The sequence below is a fragment of the Pinus tabuliformis genome, chromosome 2_2 (genome assembly GCF_031772625.1).
Source record: "Pinus tabuliformis cultivar Carrire ecotype Pingquan chromosome 2_2, CPIR1, whole genome shotgun sequence".
Classification (NCBI taxonomy): domain Eukaryota; kingdom Viridiplantae; phylum Streptophyta; class Pinopsida; order Pinales; family Pinaceae; genus Pinus; species Pinus tabuliformis.
Genome location: NC_142300.1, coordinates 131,753,359 through 131,766,839, shown reverse-complemented (window position 1 = coordinate 131,766,839; position 13,481 = coordinate 131,753,359). Strand labels below are relative to the sequence as shown.

Below are 13,481 nucleotides of genomic sequence, written 5' to 3'. Positions count from 1 at the left end.
ATAGGCCCCACTATCTCCAAAATTGGCGCCAAAATGCAATAATTAGTCTTGTTCCAAATTAATTTAGGAAGGGACATGACAACCTCACTCAAGATCAATGTGCATGTGAGAAGTTTGAGGCATTTCGAGATTCTCTCTCTTGTGCTCTTAGTACTCTGAATTAATTAAGGGGCAAGTTTTAGAAGTGTTAATACATCATAGTCCATATTAAGTGAATTATTTTTAGTGGTTTTGTGATATTCTTACAACATACATGTAGATTAGATATCGATTATCAATGCTTCTAGGATGCTAAGCTAATCGGAAGACTGAGCATCCGTAGAATAGAGATAAAACTAATAGCCTATTCATTAGGGGCTGTTAATAACAATTAATATGTATAAATATGCCTATCCACTTAATGTAGGATAAGCACGTCAAATGCATATTTGTGCTAGAGACACATCTTTTGGGAAGGGAGTGTCTAGAAGTACAATTTTTTCTAGTGTATTTCTTGAATCTAGACATCCCCCTTTTCACGGGGTGTCCCCATGTGTGTTTCCTTTCATCCCCCCAAAAATGATTGTTATGAATATAATTCATAACAATTAGATAAATAAAATAAATATTAATATTAAATAATTAAATATTATTTAGGCTAAATAGTCATTAAATTAAGTGAAAACGCATGTCTAAAAGACATGCCCATTCACGAAAGGTCGCCTGCTGAGGTATAAAAGTAGGGTCCTCATTGTAATCTTATATCATCTTATACAATTATATATATTAATAAATTATTATTAAATACCTGTGTGTATTTTTAAAATTAAATCTACTAGGTATCAGTTTTCTTGCTTCAGCCCTAGTTTTTATGCTATAGTGGTATCAGAGCCATGGCACACGATATAATCATGCGGGCCTTTGAACATAGTTCGCCGCACAATGTGCCATTATGTTCACATCCTGATTATGTTGAATAGTTTAGTATTCAAGAAGCATTTCAACGTTTAGAAAAATCATTTGCAGAAGTTAAAGCATGTCAAAAGGAAATCGATAATAAGGAAGAGAATAGTGACAGTGAAGAAACAAAACAAGGTGAAGCAGAAGAAGAAGACTATCTTGAGAAACAAGAAGATGAACAATATCATAACAATGAAGAAGATGTTGTCCATGAGAAATTATCATCCATGATCCCGGAACAAGAGTAGGCTGTTGTAGATATTGGCAATGAAAATCTTCCATTGGTGGCTCTTGAGGAAAAACAAGTTTTTAAAGATATGATGATTACTACTTCTGATTTTGATAATAAAAGTGAAGGCTGTGAAATTTATTACAGAAAAATGCCCAAGCGTTCTAGAGATCGCGACCTCGGCCCTATCTTCCACTTGGTCTCCAATAAGGACAACCTCGCTGTAGCGGTGGGTTCTGTACTGGAGCAACGCCGGAGGTCACTTTTTGCGCAAATTAGCAAGGGTGATCCGACACAGGCCGTGGCTGATGAAAAACGGCCAATGCATCTGGTGGCCACGCTCTTATCTCGTCCCTACCCCTCTGCCCACTGGATGAAAGCAACGTTATCTATCGTTGTTCACTTGCACGATGACATTGAATTGGTAGTCCCCAGCACGGGCATAGACCCAATTATAAATGTACTGGACTTAAACTGTGGAATGTTCCTTGGAAAATACACACAGAATGCAGTAAATACTAGAAAAGTCAACATCTCTGTGGTCGATCAAGCGCTTGTGAATAATTACGTGGTGTTAATGCGTCTTGGATTTTTCGATGGGGATCCGTCGAAGCAAGAGTTCGGGAATCTAGGCCTGAGCGATGTGTGCACTGCGGAGCATTAAAACTTGGCTTTGGACGCAGCCAAGCAAGGCATTGTTCTTCTGAAAAATGATGGTTCATTGCCACTATCACCTAACAACACAAAGTCTTTGGCAGTTATTGGTCCCAATGCAAATGTAACCAGAGTTATGATCGGCAATTTCTCAGGAGTGCCATGCAAATATACCACGCCTTTGCAAGGTTTGCAAAAATACAAGAAGGCAATTTATCACCCAAGATGTACAAATGTTTCTTGTAATGGGAGTGGATTGATCAACGCAACAGTGCAAGCAACAACAACTATAGATGCAGTAGTATTAGTTGTGGGTCTTGATCAGTCAAAAGAAGCCAAAGGTCGTGATAGAGTGGATTTGCTCTTACCTGGAAACCAGGAGAGCCTAGTATCTAATGTGACCAGTGCTGCGAAAGGACCCGTCATATTGGTTATCATGTCAGTAGGGCCTATTGATATATCATAACGCTGCGGTTCACGCTAGGGTTCAAACGCTGTTTGTAGGTTCAATACTCCACCGGGTTTTTGGGAGTGGTTACCATCAAACGCTGTGACTTTCCGGTTGACGTTTCCAATATATATATAATAACTATATATCATATATAGTATATAATAATATTTCAAAAATTAAATCATTCATATGATTATATATATATATATATATATATATATATATATATCAACCAGTAAAAGAAAAAAAACATAATTATTATATTAAAAAAGGAAAATTAGTATAAAAAAAACTACCAAAAAAAATAATATATATATATGTAATTAATTAGAGTAATATATATATATATATATATATATATATATAGATATATAGATATTAGACTTGTTAAAAAAATTATTATTATTAAAAAAATAAAAAAAATCCAAGGAAATAGTACTGATAAGCTACATGATGAATCGATGACGAGACGACAGACACTAAAGAGAAGAAAACCCCCAGTGTTAAAGCTTTGAGGACAAAGCTTCTAAAGGAAGAGACTATGTTATAAATATAATTCATAACAATAAAATAAATAAAATAAATATTAATATTAAATAATTAAATATTATCTAGGTTAAATAGTCATTAAATTAAGTGAAAAGACATGTCTAAAAGACATGCCCATTCAGGAAAGGTCGCCTGCTGAGGTATAAAAGCAGGGTCCTCATTGTAATCTTATATCATCGTATACAATTATATATATTAATAAATTATTATTAAATACCTGTGTGTATTTTTAACAATTAAATCTACAAGCTATCAATTTTCTTGCTTCAGCCATAGTTTTTATGCTACAATGATGCTTTGAAAACACCCCCAGCGGAGTATCCTTGTTCATTGGGATCACGTTGTTGTGTAAAATTTCTATTTACAGAAAATGTCTTGAATTTGAATGTCGTCTTTTTAATGTGGGATAGCTAGACTTCACATAAACTTAGCATGAAGTTTATTAATTAGCAATCCATTATTAATGACAATAAAAACTTCTAATGATCTGCACTTAGTATTGATAACTAGCAGTAAATTGGGTTATCTTTGGGCATTATATGTGTCCCCCCTCCTTGAAAAGCTTTGCCCCAAGGCAATTGTAGTGCTAGATGTTGTGGCGTTTAGGGTTTTCCTATAGAGCATCCTCCAATGGCAAATCCTTCCATTGAGTGAGGTATTCAAATGGTGCTTCAGTCCTCCACTTCTTCTTGTTGCCAAATTGTGCTCTGGAATCAGGAAATCACGTCCTTCATCATCAAGGGAGGATAGCTGTTTGACATTTTAACCGTTTTCCCCAACCATTTACTTCAAGTATGAGACATGAAGAGAGTTATGTACTCATGACCCTATGGCTCAAGTGTACATGCAACATGTCTCCTTCTTACTAGAAACCTATAAGGCCTATAGTATCTATGCCCAGGTTTCACCAACCCCCATACCTCTAAGAGACTTTAGCTTGTAATGTTGTAGTTTGTGGTGCTGGTTTTGCTTGGAGTTCATCTTATCTTTTGCAATTTGAGGTTCTCCATCATTTGTTTTGATACATGATGACATTGTTTTAGGAAATATATAATAGCTTGCACTTGAGTGCCTTGAATGGTCAAACCAATCAACAGAGGAGGGTAATAACTATAGAGGGCTTTACATGGGGACATTCCAATGTGTTTGTGGTATGTCTAGACTCTATTGTACTAATTCTCTGCCAGATGCAACCACTTTGACCAGGAAGCTTGCTGTCCTTCAATATAGCTTTACTAGTACGCCTCTAGAGTTCACAACCTCTAGCTGTCCATCTGTTGGAGGATGATAGCTAGTGCATGTTATTAATATGGTACAAGTATAAATAATTCCTTCCAAAGGTTTTTTGATGAATTTTGAGTCATGATCATTGACAATATTCTTTGGAAGCACATGAAGCCTATAGATATTTTTCATTAACATTACAGTGACCTATAAGGCTTTGGCAACTGTATTCATGGGAATCAAAACGACCATAATTAATTAATCAACCAACACAAAAACTTGGTTTATTTCCTCCCACCTGGGGCAACCTTGTAATGAAGTCCATCCTAGTGGATTCCTACTTTTGAATGGGAATGGGAAAGGATGCAAGTTCAAAGCTCCTAGACTCTTTACGGTTTTGTTTTAATCCATTGGCATTCTTTCACATTTAGCTAAAACTTTTTTCACATCTCCTTTAAGCCCCTTCTAGAAGAATTTGCTCCTTACAAGGTAATAGGTCTTTAAAAGAGAACATATTCAGAAACAGTTAAGGAACGACATTTGTATTGGAATTTCTATATTTGTTTGACTAGAAATATGGATGTTTTCTAACCAAATGTTTTATTGCCATGAAAATAGTTTTGATCTAATAAATATGTATTGAAGGGACTGCTATTTTTTTCCATCCAGATTTGTGAAGACTTGCAAATATCATTATCAAAGTTGTTAGGTTCATTGCGTAGAATTGGAGGTATGTCTCGAACGCGACTCTCAATAAACTAAATAAGTCACAGAAACATAATTCAGAAAGGAAAATGAAAGGAAGCCCGAGTAGGAGTAGTGTGCCTTTTGAAAATGTAGTTGAGATTAGACTCCCTGATTAATTATGTTCTTAATACAGATTATAGACATACACTATGCATTTCTTTTGCTTACATCACCATTTATTTTAGGTAGCACTAGTAGATGCAACTAGTCTCAAGGGTAGACCAAATCAATTTTGTTTATTTGTAGTTGTTTATATTTTGATAATTTGTTATCTTCCTTGTTGATTTTGCAGCAATGTTTCTAATAGGCTCATGTTGTGTAGATTATCTTCCGGATTCATTGCATTAGGTTTTTAAAAAAGCTCATGTTGTTTGACCTTACATATTGAAGTTGCCTGAGGAATTCTTGAGAATGCATCAAACACGAGTATGATAAATGATCAAGGGCCTAAGCCACTAAAATCACAAGCTTGAGTTGTATTACCTAAAATAAAGTGCTTTTTTGTCAGGAAAACATCTAAGAGTTTTGTAATTTAGCGTCATCATGAAGTCATTATCCTTTATTTCCAGATGTTAGTCACATGAATGATGTAATTTAGCTTTTGTATGGAGTTAGGGTATTTTTTTCTTATTCCATTTATCTCTCTATTTTCAATAAGCGATGACCTTTCTATCTTAAATGAAAGTAACTCTAATCCATTTTATAACCTTTGTTAAGTAGTTGGCTGGAAATAATTCAATGGACATGGGAGAGTTCATATGGGGGCTTTCATAATTTTTGTCACTGCAGTGAAAATGTCTTGACCTTTCAAAAATGTTATTTTTGGTGTAAGTAGGTGGAAAAGACACTCAAAACTCCTAGACCCAAAATTCTAAAACCACATGGTTCAGTTGTATTATGCTGTAATATTCCTACTTAGGAAATACAATGATAATCAAAGCAAAAATAGGGCTTGCTCCAATGGCAAGCTTGACAAGACCCAAGTAGGAAAATACAACGCCCAGATGTGGGAATGAGCTGCCCCAAATATGCCTTGCACTGCCCTGGAGAAACTGTTCCGTGTGCTGGAAATAAACTGCTAAAAGACTCCTCCGGTGCTCAGAGAATTCTGCAAAATTAGCCCGGAGCTCCTCTCAACAAACCCACCAAAAACCAGAAAAGTTTTGGCCTAGTACTGACCCCCAAATACCACGTCCTCCTCAACTGGCTGAAAAATATGGCTTGTCTGGAAATTCACTGTAGAAACCCTCCAATCACTCCAAAATGCTAAGCTTTACTGCCCCGGATGACTTCCTCAAATTCCCTACACAAACTAGCTCCACAAATCCTCTCCTCAACTCCCCAAGTGTGCCCAAACTAGCTCCACAAATCCTCTCCTCAACTCCCCACGTGTGCCCAGAAACAGTCTCATGCACAGGCCCTGGAGAAGAGAAATTCATCCTACCTTAATGAAGCAACTTCTGGCCCCAAAACTCCTCACAAGGCTTAGCCTACCCTTGGAGCAATTACACTTAATTTCTTCCCAGCAAGCACCCCGTGGAAAATGGCTGAAAAGAGTGGCACGTGATTCTAATGTTCCAAACTAAAAATTAGTGCTATGCAAAGTTAACAATAAAAACAACACCATAAAATTAAATCAGACCATCAAACCATAAAATTGGCAACCAAACTGCGCTGTCTACTCATTTTATTAAATGGGAAGAGGTGTTCAACAAGGTGCTGGAATGTGTGCACCTAGGCTTGCTCTAGGCAAGCTAAAAAAAGCCCAAAATGAACAATGGAACACCCTTTTCAAATCCGCTGGTAATCTCGCCCAAGAGTTGCGCTATTACTGCTTAGAAAGGTGCCGTTGCCTGAAATGATTTGCTGTTAGAGCCTTCCCTGTTGCTCATAAAATTTTGGGAAATTAATCCCAGCATGTACGCAAGAAACCCAGAATAACCCACGAACAAATTGGCCAAATGTTGACCTCAGAATTTTGGCCCAAATTCCCCCAGCTCTTCTAGCTGCTGGTTGAATTGGGACCCTTGTTTGACCCCTCAGATTTGCCCAAAAATTCTATAAAAGTAGGAGCGTACTCCTTGCCAAAAACCCAAAAAAACACAACAAAGGTTTCCCTTGGTTCCAACCTTCAAAAATTGACCCTTCACAACTTGGCCCTCCTCGAAATACAAATTCTGTTGTTGTGACTAATCCTGTCAATCTATGCACTCCCAACTCCAACAATCCTCCTCAAATGGCCCTCCAAATGATCTCCCATCGCCCCAGCTCCAAATCCCCAGGATAATGTTGCCCCAACAAATCTCACTCCGATGGCTGTGCAGTGCCTGCGCTGCTGTTACTCTCCTTGTTATACACTGCTGTTACTCTCCCTGGTCTGCACTGCTGCTGCTCTCCTTGTTGCTGGAATTCAGCCTCCTTGCTGCTATTTTCCTACTGCTGTAACGCGACCCTCCTGTTGCTCCTTTCCCTGCGGCTGTAACTCGACCTCCTTGCTGTTACTTCCCCTGCTGCTGGAACTCGACTACAACTATTGTAACTCGTCTCCCTACTTTTGGAACTTGACTATAGCTCGCTGTAACTCGTTTCCCTGCTGCTGCTATGAACTGAGATGAAGAAGAACTCCCTCCTAGGGTTGGCACTCAAAGTCCACCGAAGCAAGGGTTAAGATTTCCACTCGGAGACAGTTGTGTGCTAAACAACACAGTAATCCGACTAAGCAGCTCGAGCAACTAAGATTGAGTTCAATATGTCAAAAGATACCAAGTGAGGTTGAGCCTCCTCTATTTATAATTCGTGGGCCTCTTTTCCCATGTGGGCCCCCTCCAACTAGCAATTTGACTTTCCCTCCTTAGTCATTCGAACTTCCCTCTAAGGTGTGAAAATTTCTAAACAGAAATTCTATTAGTGGAGCAACTGATTTATTTTACCTACTTATTTCTCAATAAGTTATTTACGAAATTCCTTCAGTAAATATTAAAATAAATTCTACCGCAGATATCACACCATTATACAAAAACAAATATATGCACAAGAATCAAACACATCAACACAATTAGTTTTGGACAATTGTCCCCGGAAAAACCTAATGTGGGAAAATTGGTGCAACATAGGAGGTTTTTATTAATCTTCAACAACAATTGCTTTTACAGAAATTTTTTGCATAAACACTAGGAGAAAACACCTGAGACTTTTCTTCGAGACTTTCTGACACCCTGGAGGACTTCCTTTCCCTATTGTGTCAGCCTTGCGTCATTGTGCATGGCTTTGTGCTGCTTTGTCCTTCTCTGCGTCATCCACTGAGTCTCTGTGAACTGTGTCTCCCTCTGCGCTGTCTCTCAGAGTCCCTGCATCACCTCTTCTGAGCTCCCTGACTGCTGCTAATCACCCCTCTTCCTCCATCCTGCAACTCTCCCTCTGAAATCGATTTCACCCTCTCTGAAAATCGATTCTCCTTGGGATACTGAGTATCTGCTGGTGTCTCTCCAAATGGCCCTCAAGTCTTCTCTTATACTTTTCTTGTTGATGAATCAACGACCGAGATTAAGTCTCTAATCAACGACTAAGATTAAAACAGACTTGATCCTCATCTCTTAGAAGCTTCTCATCCTTATCTTTATTAATACCCATTAATATTTTTATTTTCCTTAGTTTAAACTTAGGAACCCATAAAAAATATTAATTATTTTAATAACTCCTCATCCGGATGGAATTTCTCAAAAGGATTTCTGGGTCTTGGAAATCTTATGTGTTTTAGCCTCTCTAGCAATTTTCATGGCTAGAGCACATCTGATGCTACCACAAATCAACACTCCCTCTTAGCGAGGAATGTGCTCTAGTAATGTTCAGCGTTCCACGGGGACGCGTCCCCTAGGGTCAAGTGCGCACACACCTCTCACTCCACGCACTTGGGACGGGGGGATGTCTGGGGAAACGTTCCCCTCCGTCCCCCTTTTGGGGAGACACGGGGAGACGCAAGGGGGGACGTTTGCCTAGTGTGGGGGACGCGACTCCACAAAAGGGGGGCTATTTGCCCCCCCTTAAATTTGCTTGTAAACGATGATTTATGACAGGGAAAACCTAGTATTTGACCATATTTCCCTACTAATGCTATGCAATTCATGGTAATGTTAAATTCTTAAAGCAAAAGTGACATTCTCCTTTTATCTTTCATTTTCATCCTTTTACTTAAATTTTTAACATTACCGTGAAATGATTCAGGGTGTTTGAGAGTGGTTCCGACCTCATTGGATTTCACATGGAGAAAGTAGAATTTTAGATCTCACTCAAAATCTAGCAGACTTAATAGTTTTTCAGGAATTCAAAATTCGATGGATTGCAATGTTTCCATTGCATTTTTTCATGTACAAGGGTATGGAATTAGTATTTAATCAAGAGCACCAAGCCCTCTGTGTATTTTAGAGTGACTTTTAGACTCATCACTCCACTGTTTTTGAGTTTTAGTTTTATCACTATTCCAGATTTTAGATTTCCGTATCTATTATAGTCTATTTTTCATAGTACTAATTAGATTCTGGAATGATGAATGATGAATTTAAAATTTAAATCAATTTAGAATCTAGAATGATGAATTTAATTTTTAAATCAATGTAGATTCTAGAATGGTGAATAATGAATAATGAATATGGATCAGAGTATTTCATTATTGAATCTTGTGGTCCATGAATGAATCATGTATGTATTAGTAAGGATGATGAGTATGGATCAATGTATTTCATTATTTAATTCAAATATGTATGTATTATTGTATTCATGCTTTCATTATAGAATATGAATTTGATATATATATATATATATATATATATAAAAAAAGAAAAAAATTATATACCCTGACGTCCCCCCGTCCCCCTTAAATTTCCCTAAAATTGGAGGGTACTCCCACACGTCCCCTTTGTGCGTCTCCCCGCACCCACGTCTCCCCTTCTCGGAGTCTTGGTAGAACATTGGTAATGTTCCACCACTGAACATCACATTGATCCTCCAGCACTGGTACCTGTGCTGATGCTGGGCCTGCTGCCCTACATCCATTGCACTGCTGCCTCTTGTACTGCTGCCCATGGCTCTCCACTGCTACATCTGTACTGCAGCTCCCTCTGCATCCATGCTGCTGTTGGTCCTTCTTCCCAACACTGCATCTGCACTGCAACTCTGATACTTATCCATTTCTGCTACTGAAATGGATTCTTTACCATCCCCATCTTCTCCCTGAAATAAACGAACTTTGTTCTTCCTAGGGCCTTGGTGAGGATGTCCGCCACCTGTTCTCCTGTAGGAGTGTAGTTCAACTATATTGCTCCTCGTTGGACACAGCCTCTGACAAAGTGATGCCAAATATTAATGTGCTTCGATCGATCATGAAATACTGGATTCTTAGAGAGCTTGATGCAACTTTGATTATCACACATGATCCTGGTCGCCTCCATCCTTCTTCTGAATAGGTTCACAAGCAATTTTCTAAGCCATATGGGTTCGCACGAAGCAGTGCTAGCGACCATATATTTTGCTTCAGCTGAGCTCAGAGCTATAGATTTCTGTTTCCTACTGCACTAGGAGGTCATCCCCGATCCAATGTTGAAACAGTACCCAAAGTTACTTTTCCAATCTATTGAACTTCCAGCCCAATCTGCATCTGTAAACCCCCTCAGTTTGATGTCATTACTTATAGTGTATAATAGTCCATACTCGATTGTTCCCTGTATATATTTGAGAACATGTTTGGCTGCTATCCAGCGCGCCTTCTTAGGTTCCACCATGAACTGCCTGAGAGTGTTGACAATGTAACAAATGTTTGGCCTGGTATTGGCTAGATACATCGGGGACCCTATGAGTTGCATGTATAAGGTGGGATCTACATATTTGTCTTTTGATGCATCAATTTTCTTCTAGTTGGTGATCATTGGAGTAGCCATAGGCCTACAGTCCTGCATCCTGAATCTCTTCAGGATTTTTGTAGCATATCTCTGTTGTCCAAGGAAGACCTCACCTTTCTGTTGCCAAACTTCCAACCCCAGGAAATAATGCATTTGTCTCAAATCCTTCATGTTGAAATCTGTGGCTAGATTCTTCTTGTAGTTCTCGATGAGCCTGGATGATCCTGTCAAGAAGAGATCATTCACATATAATACTAGGACTAGAGGCTCATTCTCTACAACCAGATTGTAGAGATTGGGATTTGCATCACTCTTGACGAACCCCATCTTCTGCAAGTAGCCATCAATTTGACCATACCATGCTCTAGGCGCTTATTTGAGCCCATACAAGGCTTTCTTCAATCTGCATACATGAGATTTCTTCTCATGTGTCTCAAAGCCTTTTCGCTGTACTTCCTCTTCTATCACCCCGTTCAAGAATGTCGTCTTGACATCCATCTGATGAATCTCCCACCCCATCTCTGCTGCAAGAGATGTCATGGTTCTAATTGATGTATACCTGGCTACTGGGGCGAATGTCTCTTCGTAGTCTATTCCTTCTGAGCATACCCCTTAGCCACAAACTTGGCTTTGTATTTTTCCACATTGCGGTCTGCGATGTATTTGATCTTGTAGATCCATCTCGAACCTACCACTGGTATGTCCTGAGGCCTAGGTACTACTTCCTAGACATCATTCACCATTATAGAGCTCTATTTCTCCACCATCGCATCCATCCAAACTTGATGTTGAGCGACCTCCTAAAAATTGGAAGGTTCCCCAACCTGAGCTACTAAGCCCTGATATCTGTATGGCTATCTTGACTCCCTTTTACTGTTCCTGAGTGCACCAATGAAATCTTCTACATCCTATAGAATATTTCGGAGTTCCCGACTTGTTCTTCCTCTGGTAGTAGGTACATCTGTTAGCTCTTCCTCTTCCTGTGATTCCTCCTGTTCTGAAGGAGAATTTCTGGTACTAGCTTCCACTGGTTGAAGTGGTTTGACCAACGGCTCATCTTTTGACTGCTCCTCGGAAGGCATTTCTCGAGATTTTTTGAAGGCCCTATCCTCCATGAACTTCACATCTCGTCGAACTACTACCTTCTTGCTTCCTGGAAGATAGATTCTATATGCCTTAGCATTTTCGCTATATCCCACAAGATATCCTTTCTCTGCAGTTTGATCTAACTTCTTCCTCTTCTCCTCGGGTATACGACAATATGCTAAACTCCCAAATATCCTGAAATGACTAACTTCAGGTGTCTTCTCGGTGAAGACCAACTTTGGTGTAATCTTGCCCAATGCCCTATGAGGAGTTCTATTCTGGACATAGACTACTGTGCTACATGCTTCTGCCCACAGGAATTTTGGCATATCGTGATCATACATCATTTCCCTAGTTGCTTCCACAATAGTCTTGTTCTTCCTTTCTGCTACTCCATTCTGCTCCGGATTGTAGGGAGTTGTCCACTCTCTTTTTATACCCTCCCTAGCACAAAAATCGGTGAAGTCCTTGTCGACATACTCTCCACCATTGTCTGAGCGCAACACTTTTATTTTCTTTCCTGTCAGATTCTCCACTAGAGCCTTGAACTTTTTGAATCAGTAGAAAACCTCATCCTTGGTTTTCAGAAAATAGATCCAAGTCTTTCTGTAATGGTCATCGATGAAGGTGACGAAGTACTCGACACCACTAAGAGCTTTTGTGGACATCGGTCTGCAGACTTCTGAGTGTATCAATCCTAGTACACTCTTGGCCCTATTGCTACTTCTAGGAAACGCTGCTTTGGCATACTTGTCCAGAGCACACCCTCGACATACATCATCTCGTTCAGTACTAAGATCTAGAACTCATGTTACAGTTTTCCTGAGAATTCTCAGAGCCCCATGGTGCAAATGCCCCATCCTTCTGTGCCATAGTTCATTGACATTCAAATCCTTGTCTCCATTACTGCCTATCAGTGCCATTGGTGATTCTCGCTGCAACTTGTACAACCTGTTACTTCTGATTTCGATTTGTACCTTTTTTTTCCAACTCTGGTGTTTGACGTATACTTTCTCCTTAATGAAGAAAACGTCATAGCCCTTGCTTTGAAGTTGAGATAAGGAAAGTAAGTTCATCCCCAGTCCCAACACATGCATCACATTGGTAGCTCGGAACCGCTCTCCTGTTTTTGTTTCAAAAACTATAGTACACTTCCCTACTGGAGTACACTTTTCCTTATTCCCCATGGTGATCTGAAAATTCATTCTTTCCCCCTGATAATCTGAAAAACATTCCCGGATTCCTGTCATATGCCAGGAGGCTCTACTGTCTATATACCATACCCCTGATGATGCAGAGCTTGCTATGCAAGCAACTTCTTCTTCCAATCTGGAGGCCAACATAGAGAAATCGAAATTTCTATCTCTTGTGCATTCTTCTGAAAATCTACACGGGTCTCCTGACATGGATGCCTTTGCACCATGCCCTTGATTCATAATTGATTTTCCCTTCTTGTCTTTGAATCTTCGCTCTGATACCATGTGAAAATTTCTAAGCATAAATTCTATTACTACAGAAACTGATTTATTTTACCTACTTATTTCTCAATAAGTTATTTATGAAACTCCTTCAGTAAATATTAAAATAAATTCTACTGCAGATATCACACCATTATACAGAAACAAATATATGCACAAGAATCAAACACATGAACACAGTTATTTTTGGATAGTTGTCCTCGGAAAAACCCAATGCGGGAAAACTGGTGCAG

General features: G+C 39.1%; 1 protein-coding gene across 4 annotated transcripts in view; it reads left to right on the top strand.

Annotated features, from left to right (window-relative positions):
- LOC149191671 (uncharacterized) overlaps positions 1-13,481 on the top strand; it is a 232,044-nt gene that overhangs the window by 76,052 nt on the left and 142,511 nt on the right. For all 4 annotated transcript variants that reach the window (XR_016254298.1, XR_016254297.1, XR_016254299.1 and 1 more), the window contains exon 2: positions 4,716-4,776. The gene's annotated coding sequence lies outside the window, so the exon portion shown is untranslated. The remainder of the gene's footprint in view (positions 1-4,715; positions 4,777-13,481) is intronic.